At 45.0% G+C, this 16,532-nt stretch overlaps 1 long non-coding RNA gene across 2 annotated transcripts; it reads right to left on the bottom strand.

Moving 5' to 3' along the window:
* Window positions 1–12,655: 12,655 nt before the first annotated feature.
* On the bottom strand, window positions 12,656–14,679 carry LOC118016048. Of its 2 annotated transcripts, none has more exons than XR_004680745.1 (4): window positions 14,563–14,679; window positions 14,221–14,399; window positions 13,977–14,121; window positions 12,656–12,876 (listed from the first exon to the last, which is right to left on the bottom strand). It is a non-coding gene; the product is annotated as an uncharacterized LOC118016048 (long non-coding RNA). The 2 variants fall into 2 exon arrangements; XR_004680746.1 differs by having other exon boundaries at window positions 14,221–14,309; window positions 14,563–14,674.
* Window positions 14,680–16,532: the final 1,853 nt, after the last annotated feature.

Raw genomic sequence — 16,532 nt, 5'->3', positions numbered from 1 at the left:
CAGGTAGAAAAGCTGGCTCTGGAGGTGGTGGTTTTATTACCCTGTAGGTCATTAACCAGTTGGGTATGTAGCTCAGCAGTCTCACTGCGACACTTTTTTTAATGCCTCTAAATACTTAGGTGTCTCCAATTCTCTTTGAACTCGCTCTTCCTCCTTGCTCTACCCTCCTTAAGGCATTAAGTCATCTCTGACACTTGGAGACTGTCCCATCAAGATGTCCAACTGGACTCAGTGGTCAGAGCCAATTAAACTTTGTTGCAGGAAAAATGTGTCACCTGAAACACCGCCTTTCCTACCTCAGGCTTCCTGGCTCCACCCTATGATTTATTATTGTTGTTATCTATTTAGAAATATTAGGTACACGGATATTTTCTTGTAAAATTTGAACAGTACTGTCAAAGTCCCTTCAAGCATCACCTCCCATCCTAGGCCTGCCCTAAAGTTGACTACTGTTATTCTGCCATATATATATATTGATATATATATATATATATATCAATATATGTATCAGTTGCAGAACATATATACTCTAATTTATGTCTACATACATACATACATGTTAAACAATGTGCATGTATACATACCACACACATATATACATAGACAATATATGTGTATATATGCACATGTTCTATTTAATATACGTGTATATGTAGTATATACATATATAGAAATGTACTATCATTTTAGTAGCTATGGGATTTTTTTTCCCCGTAAAAGGTATTATACTGGAGCTATTGTTTTGCAGCTTGCTTTTTCTAATTCAAAAATAGGATTGGAGATCTATTTTGGTACATGAGACCTACCTTATTCTTTTTCATTGCTCCCATGGCAACACAAACTATAAAATACCTAGGAATAAATTTAAGAAACGTGTGAGAATTTACATAGAAAGTTATTAAAGATTTCATTATAAAAAATTAAAACAAAAGGTTGTAATATTTACAGCCCTATATTTTATTTTATTTTATTTTTTAAAGATTTTATTTATTTGACAGAGAGAGACACAGCGAGAGAGGGAACACAAGCAGGGCGAGTGGGAGAGGGAGAAGCAGGCTTCCCGCGGAGCAGGGAGCCCAATGTGGGGCTTGATCCCAGGACTCTGGGATCATGACCTGAGCCGAAGGCAGACGCTTAACGTCTGAGCCACCCAGGCGCCCCAGCCCTATAATATTTTATACATTCTATAAACAATGAAATGTATGAAGCAAGAAGTGAAAATACACACACATGCACACCCCCAAGGCAGCAGCATTGTTTTTCCAGGTGGCTTCTCTACCTTTCTAAGCATATTTCTGTAACTTGCTTTCGGGGGTTGGGTTAAGATGCCTCCTTTGGGAGAGTCGAACACATCCATAAATAGCTGTGATGCAGCTTGGGCCGCGCAAAATGCAGCAGCTGAGCCGCCCAGCGCTCTGGGAACTTGCGTCAGGGACACAGTCATGAGCACAGGGGTGGGGCTTTATTTAGGGCCGGAAGGATGAGGTGGCGGCTGAGTTGGACAGGGCATTCCAGGCAGAGGATTCGGTCTGGAGGTGGGGTGACATTTCTGCATGCAGAACCCTGACCAGGGTGGGACTGTAGGCCCAGGAGAGGAGTGTGGGGCTAAGCCAGGCAGAGGCTGCATGGCTGGTGTCCTGGCTTGAGCCTGTGGAGAGCCAGCTGGTGGGGGGGGCGGGGGGGGGCGGTCCACGGCCAGACCTGGGGCCCAAGTTCCAGCCCCAACAAACAGGAAGGGTCCAGGCTGTGAACCGTGAGCCCCCTGTGCCCCACAGGGTGGGGGCCATGGAGGAGCATCTCTTCGCTGCAAAGAGGGGAAGTCTGTACCCAGAGGGTCTTTCCAGAATGCTGGAGCTGAGGATATGCTTGAGGACTTGGGAAGTCCCCGTACCACAAACCCTGACCACAGCAGGGTACTGCCCAGAGATGGTGCCAGGAACCCTGGAGGCAGCCACTAGAACTCAGTGGAAGCTTGGGGAGGTAGATCTGCCTCCTCAGTCTGTCTCATCTCATCAGCTGGCAAATGGATGTGTTCGTCTGGCGTCATGGGTCCCAGTTCTGGGACTCCCTGGGAGTCCCTTTGAGAAGCACACATTCCCGAGGGAGCTGGTGCCTCTGGTGCAGGCCAGCATTGTGGGGAGGGTGACACCTGCTCCCTGGAGTGAGGCAGGCCCTTCACCCCCTCAGCCCCTCCCCTGCCAGGCGGGCAGCAGAGTGCTTGGCAAGGGAGATGGCAATCCAAGCCCCTCAGAGAAAGTCAAAGTAGCAGGTCTAGAATTCAGATTTCCTGCCCCTCAGCGTCAGGTCAGGTCTATGGCTGGTCTTTCAGTCCCCCTCGAGAATCTTACCCCGATCCCTTTATTGCTTTGCCCAAAGTCGCCCAGCTAAGGAGCGTCAGCCCTAGTGCGCTAGGCCCACGTCTAGCTCTAGCCGACCTCCTTCAGTTTCACCTGAAACTCCCACCCCACCTCAAAAAAACCGAAGTAAAAATAGGTATTTACCGTATCAAGTAACAAAAGAACCCAGAGGTGGTCTCTGCTCTGGCATGGCTGGAGCCGGTGCTCTCCAGGGCTCTCTGCCTTGAGGCTCTGCTACCCTCTGGCGCGCCTTCCCTCCCAGACAGGCCTTCTCACACCACTTTGATAAAGTGGTTTATATTGTGCATGATAAACAGGAAATTCTTGGGTTTTTCTTCTATGATTTTATTTATTTATTTGACAGAGAGAGACACAGCGAGAGAGGGAACACAAGCAGGGGGAGTGAGAGAGGGAGAAGCAGACTCCCCGCTGAGCCGGGAGCCCGATGTGGGACTCGATCCCAGGACCCTGGGATCATGACCTGAGCCGAAGGCAGACGCTTAACGACTGAGCCACCCAGGTGCCACTGAATTGACCCCTTTATCCCTGGCAATATTCTTTGCTTTGAAATCTAACTTGTCTGGTCTTGATAGAGCCACTGCTGCATCTTTCTTTTCTTTATTATTATTGTTAGCACAGTCTATCTTTTCCCACTCCTTTACCGTTAACCTATTTGCTTCTTGAAAGTATGTTTCTTGGGCGCCTGGGTGGCTCAGTCGTTAAGCATCTGCCTTCAGCTCAGGTCATGATCCCAGGGTCCTGCGATTGAGTCCCGCATTGGGCCCCTGCTCAGCATGGAGTCTGCTTCTCCCTCTACCTGCCGCTCCCCCTGCTTGTGCTCGCTCTCTGATAAATAAAATCTTTAAAAAAATAGGGGCACCTCGGTGGCTCAGTCGTTAAGCGTCTGGCTTCGGCTCGGGTCATGATCCCCTGGTCCTGGGATCAAGCCCCGCATCGGACTCCTGGCTCCGCGGGAAGCCTGCTTCTCCCTCTCCCACTCCCCCTGCTTGCCTTCCCTCTCTGTCTCTGTCGAGGAAAAAAAAAAAAAAAGTATGTTTCTTATAGGCAGCATATGGTTGGGTACTGATTTTTTTATCCGCCTGACAAGCTCTGACTCAATTGGAGTGTTTAGACCATTTCATTTCATGTGATTATCAACCTGGTTGATAGTATGTTCCTGCTTGTTTTCTATTTGTCCCCTCTGTTCTTTGTTTCCTTTTTCCTCTTTATCATATTCTTTTAGATGGTTTTTATGATTCCGTTTTGTCTCCTTTCTTGGCTTGTTAGCTAAAGCCTTTGTCGTGTCATTTTGGTGGTTGCTTTAAGGTTTATAGTGTACATCTTTATTTATTTATTTATTTATTTATTTATTTATTTATTTATTTATTTATTTTTAAAAGATTTTATTTATTTATTTGACAGAGAGAGAGACAGCGAGAGCAGGAACACAAGTAGGGGGAGTGGGAGAGGGAGAAGCAGGCTTCCCCGTGGAGCAGGGAGCCCGATGTGGGGCTCGATCCCAGGACCCTGGGATCACGACCTGAGCTGAAGGCAGATGCTAACGACTGAGCCACCCAGGCACCCCTATAATGTACATCTTTAACTCCTCACAGACATTCTATCACACATGTGTAATATAAGAACCTTTCAATAGTATGCTTCCATTTTGCCCTGCTCTACCTTCTCTTGTTTTCATATACTTTACTTATAAATTTGTCATAAACCCCACAATACACAATGTTTTGCCTTAAACAGCCAATTACCTTGTAAAGAGATTTAAATAATAAGAAAAAAAAGTTTTTTGTATTTATCCATGTGGTTGTCATTTCTGGTATTCTTTATTCCTGTTGTCTATCCACATTTCCAGTTTGTATCATTCCCTTTCTATCTGAAGGACTTCCTTTCACATTCACTGTAGCGTAGGCCTGCTGGTGACAAATTCTTTCAGGATTTGTATGTCTGAAAAGGTATTTGGCCTTTGTTTTTGAAATACATTTTTGCTGTATATAACGTTCTAGGTTGACTGCTTTTTTTCCTACCAGTACTATACAGATGTTTCTTCACTGTCTTTTGCATTGCTTCAGCGAGAAATCTGCTGTCATCCTGATCTTTATTCCTCTTTATGAAATATGTCTTTTTTCTCTTTGGCTGCTAAGATTTTCTCATCATCACCACTTTTAAGCATGTCGATTTATGTCCCCTTTCTTAATGTTTCTTGTGCTTAGGGTTCACTGAGCTTCTTCAATCTGAGGATTTATAGTTTTCATCAAATTTGGAAAAATTTTGGCCACTATTTCTTCAAATATTTTTTCCTGTCTCCTCCCCCATTTAGGTTGTATATTTGGCTTCTTGAAGTTGTCCCACAGCTTACAGCTCACTGATAGTCTGTTCATGGTCTTTTCTATCTTTTTGTCTCTTAAGTTTTATTCGGAATAGTTTTTATAGCTATGCCTTCAAGTATATTAATCTTTCTTTTGCAATGCCTCATATGCAATTAATCTAATATAGGTTTCGTTTCAGGCACTGAAGTTTTCAACTTTCGAGGTTTGGTTTGGGTCTTATTTTTCCTCACATGTCTCTACTTAACATGTTCAATCTTTCTTGTGACTTGTAAACATATGGAACACAGCTATGATGACTGTTGAATGCCCTTGTCTACTAATTCGGTCATCTATATCATTTCTGGGTCAGTTCTGGTTGGTTTTTCTCTTTGTAATGGGTCCTATTTTCCTGCTTCTTTGGATTCACATTCTTTTTTCTTTTGAAGTTAAACTGGTTTCAAGGTAAAGTAATAACATTTATTCCTTATTCCTCTATTTTCCAAAATACATTTTTTCTTTCATTTTTTTAAAGATTTTATTTATTTATTTGACAGAGCGAGCACAAACAGGGGGAGCGGCAGGCAGAGGGAGAAGCAGGCTTCACCTCCTAAAAGAAGGTGATTAGAGTGGAATATATTCTTCTTGAATCTTTTTTTTTTTTGAGAGAGAGAGAGCTTGAGGAGGGGGAGGGGCAGGGGGAGAAGGAGATGCAGAAGCAGACTCCCCACTGAGCAGGAAACCTGATGTGGGGCTTGATCCCAGGACCCTGGGATCACGACCTGAGCTGAGGGCAGACGCTTAATGGACTGAGTCACCCAGGCGCCCCATACAACAATTTGTTTATCCATTCCTCTGTGATGGAGATTTAGGGTGTTTCCAGTTTGGGCCTATTCTTCTACAAGTCTTTGTATGGATATGTTCTCATTTCTCTTGGGTGAATACCTAGAAGTACAAATGCAAAGTCATGTGGTAAGTATATGTTTACAAGAAACTGCGAACTTGTTCTCCATTGTGTCATTTTACAGTCACACAACCAGTGCATGAGAGTTCCTGTTTCTCCACATCCTTGCCTATACTTGGTATCATTCGGACTTTTTTTTTTTTAAGTAAACTCTACACCCAACGTGGGGACTTGAACTCACGACCAAGATCAAGAGTCCCATGCTCTACAGACTGAGCCAGCCAGGCGCCCGGTATTGTTCAGACTTTTTAACTTAACACGTCAACTGTTCAGGTTTTTTTAATTTTTAATTTTTTTTATTTTTTAAGTAAACTCTATGCCATGCATGAGGCTCAAAGTTACAACTCCAAGATCAAGAGTCACATGCCCTGGGCGCCTGGGTGGCTCAGATGGTTGGGCGTCTGCCTTCGGCTCAGGTCATGATCCCAGGGTCCTGGGATCGAGTCCCGCATCGGGCTTCCCGCTCCTTGGGAGCCTGCTTCTCCCTCTGTTTCTCTCTGTCTCTCATGAATAAATAAATTAAAAAAAAAAATCTTTAAAAAAAAAAAAAAAGAGTCACATGCCCTAATGACTGAGCCAGCAGGGCACCCCAACTGTACAGGTTTTATTTATTATTATTATTTTTTAAGATTTTATTTTTGGGGCGCCTGGGTGGCTCAGTTGTTAAGCATCTGCCTTCGGCTCAGGTCATGATCCCAGGGTCCTGGGATCGAGCCGCGCATTGGGCTCCCTGCTCCGCGGGAGGCCTGCTTCTCCCTCTCCCACTCCCTCTGCTTGTGTCCCCTCTCTTGCTGTGTCTCTCTCTGTCAAATAAATAAAATCTTTAAAAAATAAATAAATAAAATAAAGTAAATGGGTACCCTCAAGATCCCTCCCCACCATTCCAGAAATCACTTGGGCATCCACAGGGGAGAGACACATTTGGTTTCAAAACTAAACAAACTTGAAAAGGCTGAAAATACACAATTAGAAAGGTAATTCAAAAGTGTGTTTTGAAAACAAAGAATCAGAATAAATAAGGTAAAATGAAATTGAAGGGAGAATTAGACATACATTTGAAAAGGAAAGGAAGGTACTGTCTGTTCAAAAGAACAAGAACTATGACATAAATCTGTAAGGAATTCATGGTTTAAGGGGCACCTGGGTGGCTCAGTCGGTTAAGTGTCTGCCTTTGGCTCAGGTCATGATCCCAGCATGCTGGGATCAAGCCCCACTTCAGGCTCCTTGCTCAGCAGGGAGCCTGCTTCTCCCTCTCCCCCTGCTTGTGCTCTCTCTGTCAAATAAATAAATAAAATCTTAAAAAAAAAAAAATTCATGGTTTAAGGGAATAAAATATCTAGGATGCTTTCTGTTAGTTGGGCACTGTTTACAGGGTGAATTGCCCCCCCATATGTTGAAGTCTCAATCCTCAATACCTAAGAATGTCACTGTATTTGAAGATAAGGTCTTTAAAGGGGTGATTAAGTTAAAATGAAGTCATTAGGATGAGGCCCTAATCTAACATGAGTAGTGTCCTTACAGAAAGGGGAAGAGATGCCAGGAATGGTCATATATAGAGGCAGCCAGAGGGCAGCCACCTGCAAGCCAAGGAGAGAGGCCTCAGACGAGTATATACCAGCCAAAACTTTGATCTTGGACTTCCAGTCTCTAGAACTGTGAGAAAATAAATTTCTATTATTTAAGTCACTGAGTCTCTGGTGTTTTGTTATGATAGCCCTGGCAAACTAATATAAGAATATAAAGTTCTGGGCGCCTGGGTGGCTCAGTTGGTTAGGCGACTGCCTTCGGCTCAGGTCATGATCCTGGAGTCCCTGGATCGAGTCCTGCATTGGGCTCCCTGCTCGGCAATGAGTCTGTTTCTCCCTCTGACCCTCCTCCCTCTCATGTGCCCTTTCTCATTCTCTCTCTCTCAAATAAATAAATAAGTAAAATCTTAAAAAAAAAAAAAAAGAATATAAAGTTCTATTGATTTTATCATTTTTTGCTGGATCCACCTGAGTCTGAAGATGGAGGCTACTTTGGGTCTTTTGAGAAAACCTAGTATTGCCATTTCCTAACAGTGGAAAGCTAGTTAATTTCTCTGTACTTTGTGTTTTATCATCACTAAAACTGCCATCTAATAATAACTATACTAAGGGGTTTCTTTTGGGGGGTGGGGGGATGAAAGCACTTAAGTACAGCATCCAGCACCTGGCACACAGAAAGTGATCAATAGGGGTGCCTGGGTGGCTCAGTCGGTTAAGCAGCAGACTCTAGGTTTCAGCTCCAGTTATGATCTCAGGGTCCTGGGATCGAGCCCCACATCCGGCTCCCTGCTCAGCGGGTTGTCTGCTTGAGATTTTTCTCTCTCTCCCTCTCCCTCTGCTTGCATGCTAAAATAAATAAATCTTTTTTAAAAAGGTGATCAATAAACATTAGGCTATTTCCATTTTCTCAGACTATATCTTGTTCAGTATCTTATAATAACCTCTGTATTTATGCTGCAATAAATCTATATGAAAATCTATTTTTCATATTTTTTCCCAATTAAAAGGCAGGGCAGAGGTTAGTATTTCCAATTTGCAGACTAAAAGAATAAGGACAAGTCCAGTGAGTCGCTGGAGGTCACACAGTGAAGCTGTGACAAAGGCAAGAGACAGGCCAGATCTTCCCTAGGGTGTTTGTGGCCTCTTTGCATTGGACCTCATTACCAACTGGTGAAATGTACCAGGTGGCCTGTCCTATACTAAGGCTGACTGCAGCTGTGCCTTTTGAACTCTGGTTTTGTTTTTGTTTTGAGAGTGAGCGTGCATGCATGTGAGCAGGGGTGTGTAGCAGAGGGAGGGGGAAAGAGAGAATCTTAAGCAGGCTCCATACCCAGCGGGGTGCCAGACACGGGGCTTGATCTCATGACCCTGAGATCATGACCTGAGCCGGAATCAAGAGTTGGATGCTTAATTGACTGAGTCACCTAGGTGCCCCTTAAACTCTGTTTTTAAATAATTTTCCTTTTTCCCTCTTTTGGGTCAGGCAGCCAACTGCCCACCTGCAGCAGTCCTGCTACACCATGGTAACTTCTTGTTTTAGTGGCTTTGATCCTAGAAATCAGACTCCCCGTGATACCAATGTATATAAAACAGAAATCAGTGAGCTCTGAGGTGGGGATTGCAGGAGCTATGTTCTTCCATCTCAGGCTATTGATTTTAACTGCGCAGAGGCCTTCAGGGCTCTTTGTGGGGTGTGGGAGGCTAACTGCTGGTTAGGGAGTACCCTGCCCACCTGTCCAATCCCAGCAACACACTCTCACCAACAGCTGTGGCACACTCAGTGCCTCTTGGATAAATGGTCTAATGGTTTTGGGGATTGTCATATTTGATGTGCCCCCAATCATGTCATCAAAGGTCTCTCCCCAGTGTCACCAGGGATTCCAGTCTCTAAACCCAGTGGGCAATTTTCAACGGCTATTGGCTATGGGGAAGAAAAAGCCAAGGAAAGCTCCAAGGTTTCCAGCCCGAGCAGCAGAATGACAGAGTTGCCCCCAACTGCGGTAGGAGTAGATTTTGAGGAAAGACCAGCACCTCCATTTTGGAGTTAGGAAAGAGGGGTCTGGCTGGAGGTAGAAATTTGGGAGTTAGCAGCATATTAATACTAATTTAAAGCCAGAAGACCAAGGGATTGTGCGCCAACGGAAGAAATATAAACGGAGAAGTGCAGAACCCTGAGGAGCTTCAACGTTTAGAATTTGGGAGGTGAACAAGAACCATAAAGGAGGCTAAGAGAGACGCCAGTGTGATGAGAGAAAAGCAAAGGAAATGTCAGGGGAGGGAAACATGGACAGTGTCAGATTCTGTTATTAACTGGCTGCCCTGTGAAAGGGCCATCATGAACATGCAGCCCAGGTGAGGCTTCAGGTTGACTTCAGCCTCAGCAGACACGGGCTGCAACCACATGGGCCTCTCCATGGGCCTTCTGACAACATGGTAGCTGGCGTTCCTGGAGAAGTCATGAGAGATGGGGATCCGCTAGACCCACAAAAGCCTTCAGATGCCTGCAGGTACACCTGGCAATTTGACTGCAACCTCGTAAGAGACACCGAGCTGAAACCACCCAATAAGCCTCTCTCAGATTCCTGACCTAGAGAAACCAGTGAAATAATAAATATTTGTTATTTTAAGCCACTACACTTTGAGGTGACTTTAATGCCATAACAGATAACTAATACATGTGGTAATAGCCTCATTTCATGGGTGAAGAAGGTGAAGCTCAGAGGGACAAGGTGACCAGCTCAAGGTCACGGAATGAACAAATGACAGAACCGGCCTGCTCTCAGAGCAGGACCTCGCACCCGATGTGTTGTTGACAAATATTTGTTGAATTGGCCCAGTCATTTTTTCTGTTATCAAGTTAGGTTATAGTTGAAGTACAACAGCGATGAGTTACAACCCATTATTATACACATAATATCAGTCTATATGACTAATTAAGCGCTATGGGTCCCAGATACCTCTCTTTTCCATTAAGTGACTTGCTAACCCAGGGAAAGGCAAAGGCCTGTGTATCTGGATATTTGTCCTCTTTGTTGCCCAGAATCCAAATATGCTTATTTTGGGGGAAGAAAGAAATAGGGCCTGGGGAAATAAGAAATAGGGCCTGTATCAGTCAGGGTCCAATCAGAAGAAACCACGCAAGAATTTAAACAGTGATTTAATATAAAAGTTATTAACTGTCTAGCAAGAATTCTAAAGAAGTACCATGTATAAGAAGCAGCCACTAGCTCAGGAGCTGAGGTAGATGCCCAAGGAAGAGGCTCCCAACAGAAGGGCTGAAAACCAGTCCATGTTGGATAGGGCATGGTTCAGATTTACAGAGTAAATACAGAGAAACTGTTGCAGTGATACGCTGGCAGAATTTGCTGGAAATCTCCCCTTTCAGGTACTGGGGAAAACTGTTCATGGGGAAGTGTCTCAGCAGAAAGATTTCATTATAAGACGGCCTGTCGGGGTAAGCCAGGGAGAGCTGCTGGCTCAGGGTGCTGCTGCCTGCTGGGCACTGCAGGGGCAGGCCACGTGACCAACCCAGGAAGGAAAACTCCTTCCTTCTGCGATGTGTCTCCAGTGCCCTCCACTGACAAAAGCTTCAGCGGAGCCTACTGTCAAAGGCAAGATATTTAAAGGGCCCAGATCCATTTTTAGAGAGCAGACAAGGAAGAATGAATTTGGAGCTGAGAAGCAATAAATTGATAACTAGCACAACCTCGCTCAGATATTATCCACAGAAATTCTACAGCTCAGGCATTTTGCTCAAGACAGCAAGGGACAGTTCTTTGAGGCACGTAGGAAAACAAAAACTAATTATGGTAACCAGCTCCATTAGGCAGAAGTCTCAAACTATAAAGTTGGGTAGCCAAGTTTACTCACAGAAGCAAGTACAATAGGCTAGTATATGAAAAATCAAATGCCAAGGGAGAAAAAAAAACCCTGAAACTTTTTTTTTTAATTGAACCACAGTGCATGCACGTAACATATAAAATTTTTTTTTTTTTTTAAGATTTTATTTATTTGAGAGAGAGAGAGACAGTGAGAGAGGGAACACAAGCAGTGGGGAGTGAGAGAGGGAGAAGCAGGCTTCCCGCTGAGCAGGGAGCCCGATACGGGGCTCGATCCCAGGACCCCGGGATCATGACCTGAGCCGAAGGCAGCCGCTTAACCAACTGAGCCACCCAGGCGCCCACATATAAAATTTATGATACTGGATATTTGAAAGAAAAATTTAAAAATACACATTGAAAAATAGAAATCTTTAATTATTAAAATTTTTGTTCATAATCTGTTATTCCTTTGACTTGGAACCAGAAACCTGACACCTTTTTTTCTGCAGCAACATGTCAACGTCTGGTCTCATATTTCGAGTTGCAATGTGTAGAACTGAATGTAATCTTGTATCCTTTAATTGGGAGCGAAATTTAGTTTTACTCCATTTCGTAACAGAAAACAGCTGTTCACAGACATAAGTGCTTCCAAACATGGACAGAATCTTTGCACAATGGTTTCTATATCTGGGGTAACTCTTGCTGAGGTATTTGTAGAATTCTGGTATTCTAATGGCATCGTATTTAGTTTTTAATACCATATTACACTGCAGTTCAGTGACTTCCATTTGTAATTCTTCATTAACACTGTCAATGTTAACTGAGAAAGGTGAGCTAAACAATATGAGCTCGTTTTCATAATGTTTGAAATCAAAGAACCTTTTCTGAAATTCAATCTTCAACTCCACAATTTTGGGGACTGTAGATTAAGCCATCACTTTCATTTCTTGACACTGATTTCAGTGTAGAAAAGTGTGCCAGATTATTTACAGACAAATGAGTTTCCCAAAGACTCAATTTTGCTAGGAAAGAGCAAACTGCATCATACATTTGTGTCACCACTTGTGAATGTCTTTGCAGAGAAATATTCAAAGTGTTTAGATGGTTTGTAATGTCAACCAAAAAGGCCAGGTGTCTGATCCAAACTTCACTGGTGAGCTGGGGAAGGGGTTTGCCCTTGGAAGACATGAACAAATCTATTTCTTTTATTAATTCAAAAAGTCTCTTCAGTACCATGCCACGACTAAGCCACCTTACCTTTTATGGTAAAGATTACCATATTGTGCATCCAGTTCCTCCAGAAAAGCACTGAACGGCCTGTTAGACATACAATTCACTGTTCACTGTGTTAATCACTACATCCATGACATGTTCTAGTTTTAACTTTTTAGTACAGAACAATTCCTGGTGAATAATGCAGTGAATAGATTTAAGTTCTGCATCCTTGAAAAGCATTTTGACTTTGGATCTAAGTTTTGCAACAAGCCCAGTGTTATCACAGACCATCGCAGGAGCAGCACTAGTTTGGACCAGTCAACATTAAACTTTTTTTTTTTTATTATTTGACAGAGAGAGAGACAGCAAGAGAGGGAACACAAGCAGGGGGAATGGGAGAGGGAGAAGCAGGCTTCCCGCCAAGCAGGGAGCCCGATGCAGGGTTCGATCCCAGGACCTGAGCCGAAGGCAGACACCTAACGACTGAGCCACCCAGGTGCCCCAACGTTAAACTTTTCAAGACTTTTCTCAACATACCCATATAAGTCATTTTCAGATGCTGGGTCTGTCATGGGAACCATGTCCAAAAGTTCTTCAGTGATGTAAAAATTCTCATCAACACCCCGGATAAATATAATTAACTGGCTTGAATATTTATGTATGTGCTCTCATCCACTGCAATAGAAAATGTCACAAATGATTTTACTTTTTCTCGCAACTTGTACTGTAGGTTCTTAGCCATATCTTTTACTCGCTGAGCAACAGTGTTTCCAGTTAGACTTATGTTTGCAAATGCTGGTTTCTGCTCTGGACACACGATTTCTGCACACTCAATAGACAGTCTTTTATAAACTCACCATCTGTGAAAGGTTTTGATGCCCGGGCAATTTTTCCACTTATGACATAACTGCATTTCACAGCAGCATCGGTTATTTTATTTGCATTTATGATAAATGCGGAAGAAAGTTTAGTCCTTTTTTTAGTTCATTAAGTTTTTCATCACGCATATTTTCTGTATACCAGTCAAAATTCTCACTATGGTTTGTTTCATAATGGCATCTTAAGTTGTATTCCTTTGATACAGACAAAGTCTGGTTACATATAAAACACTTAGGGCTATTCTTAACTTTCACAAAGAAAGATGCTCATTCCCACTATTCTTTTTTTTTTTTTTTTTAAAGATTTTATTTGAGAGAGAGAGCACATGAGAGGGGGGAGGGTCAGAGGGAGAAGCAGACCCCCGCTGAGCAGGGAGCCCGATGCGGGACTCGATCCCAAGACTCCAGGATCATGACCTGAGCCGAAGGCAGTCGCTTAACCAACTGAGCCACCCAGGCGCCCTCATTCCCACTATTCTTGAAACATGCAACGCTCTGGATCCATCTTTCGTTTTCCCATTTTTGATAGAGACATAGGTACAAAAAGAGAGTTCACTTTTCTTTACTACAAGAGAAACAACAGCACAAGCCTGATGATAATGGTAACTGACACTGGTTTTGAGGAGGGAGGAGTGGAAACTGTAGCAAACTATAAAGCCTTCTAAAGGGAGCAGACACTACTCAGCTGGGGCGGACTGTTGGTATGTGGGAACACAGGCCCGATCTTCCCAATTTTTGAAGCAAAGCCAGATATCGTATTTTCACACAAAATCAACTGACTTTTAGATATTGTAAATTAAAGCAAAAAACGTTAGACACTGTGAAAGGCAAACAAAGTAAGTCTAAGGATCATAAATAGCCCCATGGCACCAGTTTGGCCTCCGCAGCCCCACTCACCTCCTAGCAGGCGGCCAACCACTTCCAGGGTCGCCAGGGCTTCTACCCCACACTGACCCAGGGTGGCTTCATCCTGCAGGGGAGAAGCTGCCAGAAGCACTACTTTATCTTCGGTGGTGTGGCCCTCCAAGGAGGCGGCATGGGCCTGGGGAAGAAAGGGAGAGTCAAGAGTGTTCTCTAAGGAAGTCACAGAAAGCCAGGCAAAGGACACATGGGTTGGGGAAGCTCAGGGATACACTATTACTTTTGCCTTGATCTGAGCAACTGTCTCCAGGCCGGTCACTTCAAGTGTGTGCAGCTCCCGGGCACGCACAAACAGCCGCAAGTCAGTGACTTAAGGGCAGAGAAGAGTGAAGTCAGCAGCTGGGAGACGCAGGGAGGGGCGGGGGGGTGTCCAGGGCAGTTCTTGGGGCCGGAGAACACCTGTGGGCGGGACAGCATCCTAGGCGAATGGTGGGGCAGAGCTAACCAGAGCCCACTGTGGGTACACGCGGAGGGCGGGGGGGGGTGAGACCTCCCACGAGCCCGGGCCCAGGCCCTGCTTTCCCGTTCCCCTGAGCCCTGCTGCCCTCCGTCCCTCAGTTACCATGTTTCCGCTCTACCCGGATCTTGCCTGGGACACACAGCCTCGCGCCGCCGTAACCGTGGAAACGGAAGCTACAGAGCGGAGGCGCAAATACACCCGCCACTAGGGGCGCATTGCGTCACTGCCCCGCGCCTCCTCCCGCCCTCCGCGGAGGCCTCGCCCCCGCGCTCTTCGCCACGCCCCTCCGCTCTTCGCCACGCCCCTCCGCGGTCCGCGCAGGCGCGGGCACCCTCCTGGGTGAGCCCAGGCTGTCGGGGGCGGTAGGCAAGATGGCGGCGTCTGAGGTGAGAGCGCTTTTCGTGGAGCTGGAAAGCGGGCTCCCTGCACCCTGTGGGATGCAGCAGAAGATGCGAGCCGCTTAGCCTGACACTCAGACGGAAGCCCAGCTATTTGTTGGGAACTCGGAGCAACGAGGCCCCCGCTAGAACTTTGGTTTTTTCATTCGAGGTGGACATCTGTTTTAGCACAGACAGGGTTAGGGTACAGAGGAGGTGGTAAAGAGTGCGCAAGATAGGGGCCCCTGGCTGGCTCAGCCAGAGGAGCCTGCGACTCTAAAATCTTTTTAAAAAGGTGCGAGAGAGGGACCGTAGCACCATGGGGCTTCAGGTTTGTCCAGGATGTAGAGGTCCCAACCAGAGAGGAGGAGGCTGCGAGGACCCACGTGGCCTCAGTTATAAGGAGCTGCATGTTCAGTTGCGCTCCTTCTTTTCACTTAGACGGGGGTAGGGGGTAGACTGAATGGGACTGCTCAGGAACTGTGGGTCCCAAAGCCTCGGACCTCCAGGCCGCTCTGCCTTGGCAGCGCCTCTTCTGTTGTGGTTACAGGCCTCATCCAGCCCTGGGGTGTTGTGTTGGAAAGAAATACTCAAAGAGGATCCTAAGGCAGGATAGTTATGTTCTAGATTGTAAGAGGACTCTTTTTCTTTTTCTTTTTCTTTTTTTTTTTAAAGATTTTATTTATTTGAGAGAGAGAATGAGAGAGAGCACATGAGAAGGGGGAGGGTCAGAGGGAGAAGCAGACTCCCTGCCGAGCAGGGAGTCCGATGCGGGACTCGATCCTGGGACTCCGGGATCATGACCTGAGCCGAAGGCAGTCGCCTAACCAACTGAGCCACCCAGGCGCCCTGTAAGAGGACTCTTAAGGCAAAATAGTCATGTCTTAGATCTCCTAGATCGTAGGAAAAAAACCTAGGTCTGAATCCCAAATCAGAATTTACCCTTGGGGCTTGGCTCTTATGTGGAGCTGGGTAATAATAATTACTGTCTTGCAGGATTTCAGGAAATGTGTAGGACTCTCACTTGGCATGGTGTTGGGTGTGTCTGCATAAAGCCAAAACCAGGGGCGCCTGGATGGCTCAGTTGGTTAAGCGACTGCCTTCGGCTCAGGTCATGATCCTGGAGTCCCTGGATCGAGTCCCGCATCGGGCTCCCTGCTCGGCAGGGAGTCTGCTTCTCCCTCTGACCCTCCCCTCTCTCATGTGCTCTCTCTCAAATAAATAAATAAAATCTTAAAAAAAAAAAAAATAAAGCCAAAACCAGGAAAAGCCTGTATGAGAAAGATAGACTTAAATAATTGAAAACTTTTGATCTTGGCCGGGTATAATGGTTCAGACTTTGGAACCAGACTGAATTCAGATCCCAGCTCCACGGTTTACAATATCTGTTACCATGGGTAAGTCACATAATCTTTACCTCTAGGAATAGGAATAATAGAACCTATTCATATGAGAATTGAGTAAGTCAATATATTTATAAAGCATTTAGAACAGTGTCTGGCACAGAATAAGTGAAAACAAATTATTAATAAATCATATACCATGTTGAGTTAGACTTGTGATCCAAACGTTTTTTCATAATTCTTTAAACAACTCACTTGAGCCTCACAGACAGAAGCAGACACATCAGAGGCCAGCCCTTGTCCAGCCTTATAACCCACTAGTCTAGACTCCTGGCCTTTCCTTCTGCCCTTC

Source organism: Mirounga leonina, unplaced genomic scaffold (genome assembly GCF_011800145.1).
Source record: "Mirounga leonina isolate KUSES-001 unplaced genomic scaffold, KU_Mleo_1.0 Mir_166, whole genome shotgun sequence".
In the NCBI taxonomy this organism is placed as follows: domain Eukaryota; kingdom Metazoa; phylum Chordata; class Mammalia; order Carnivora; family Phocidae; genus Mirounga; species Mirounga leonina.
This window is presented reverse-complemented; position numbering and strand designations above follow the sequence as displayed.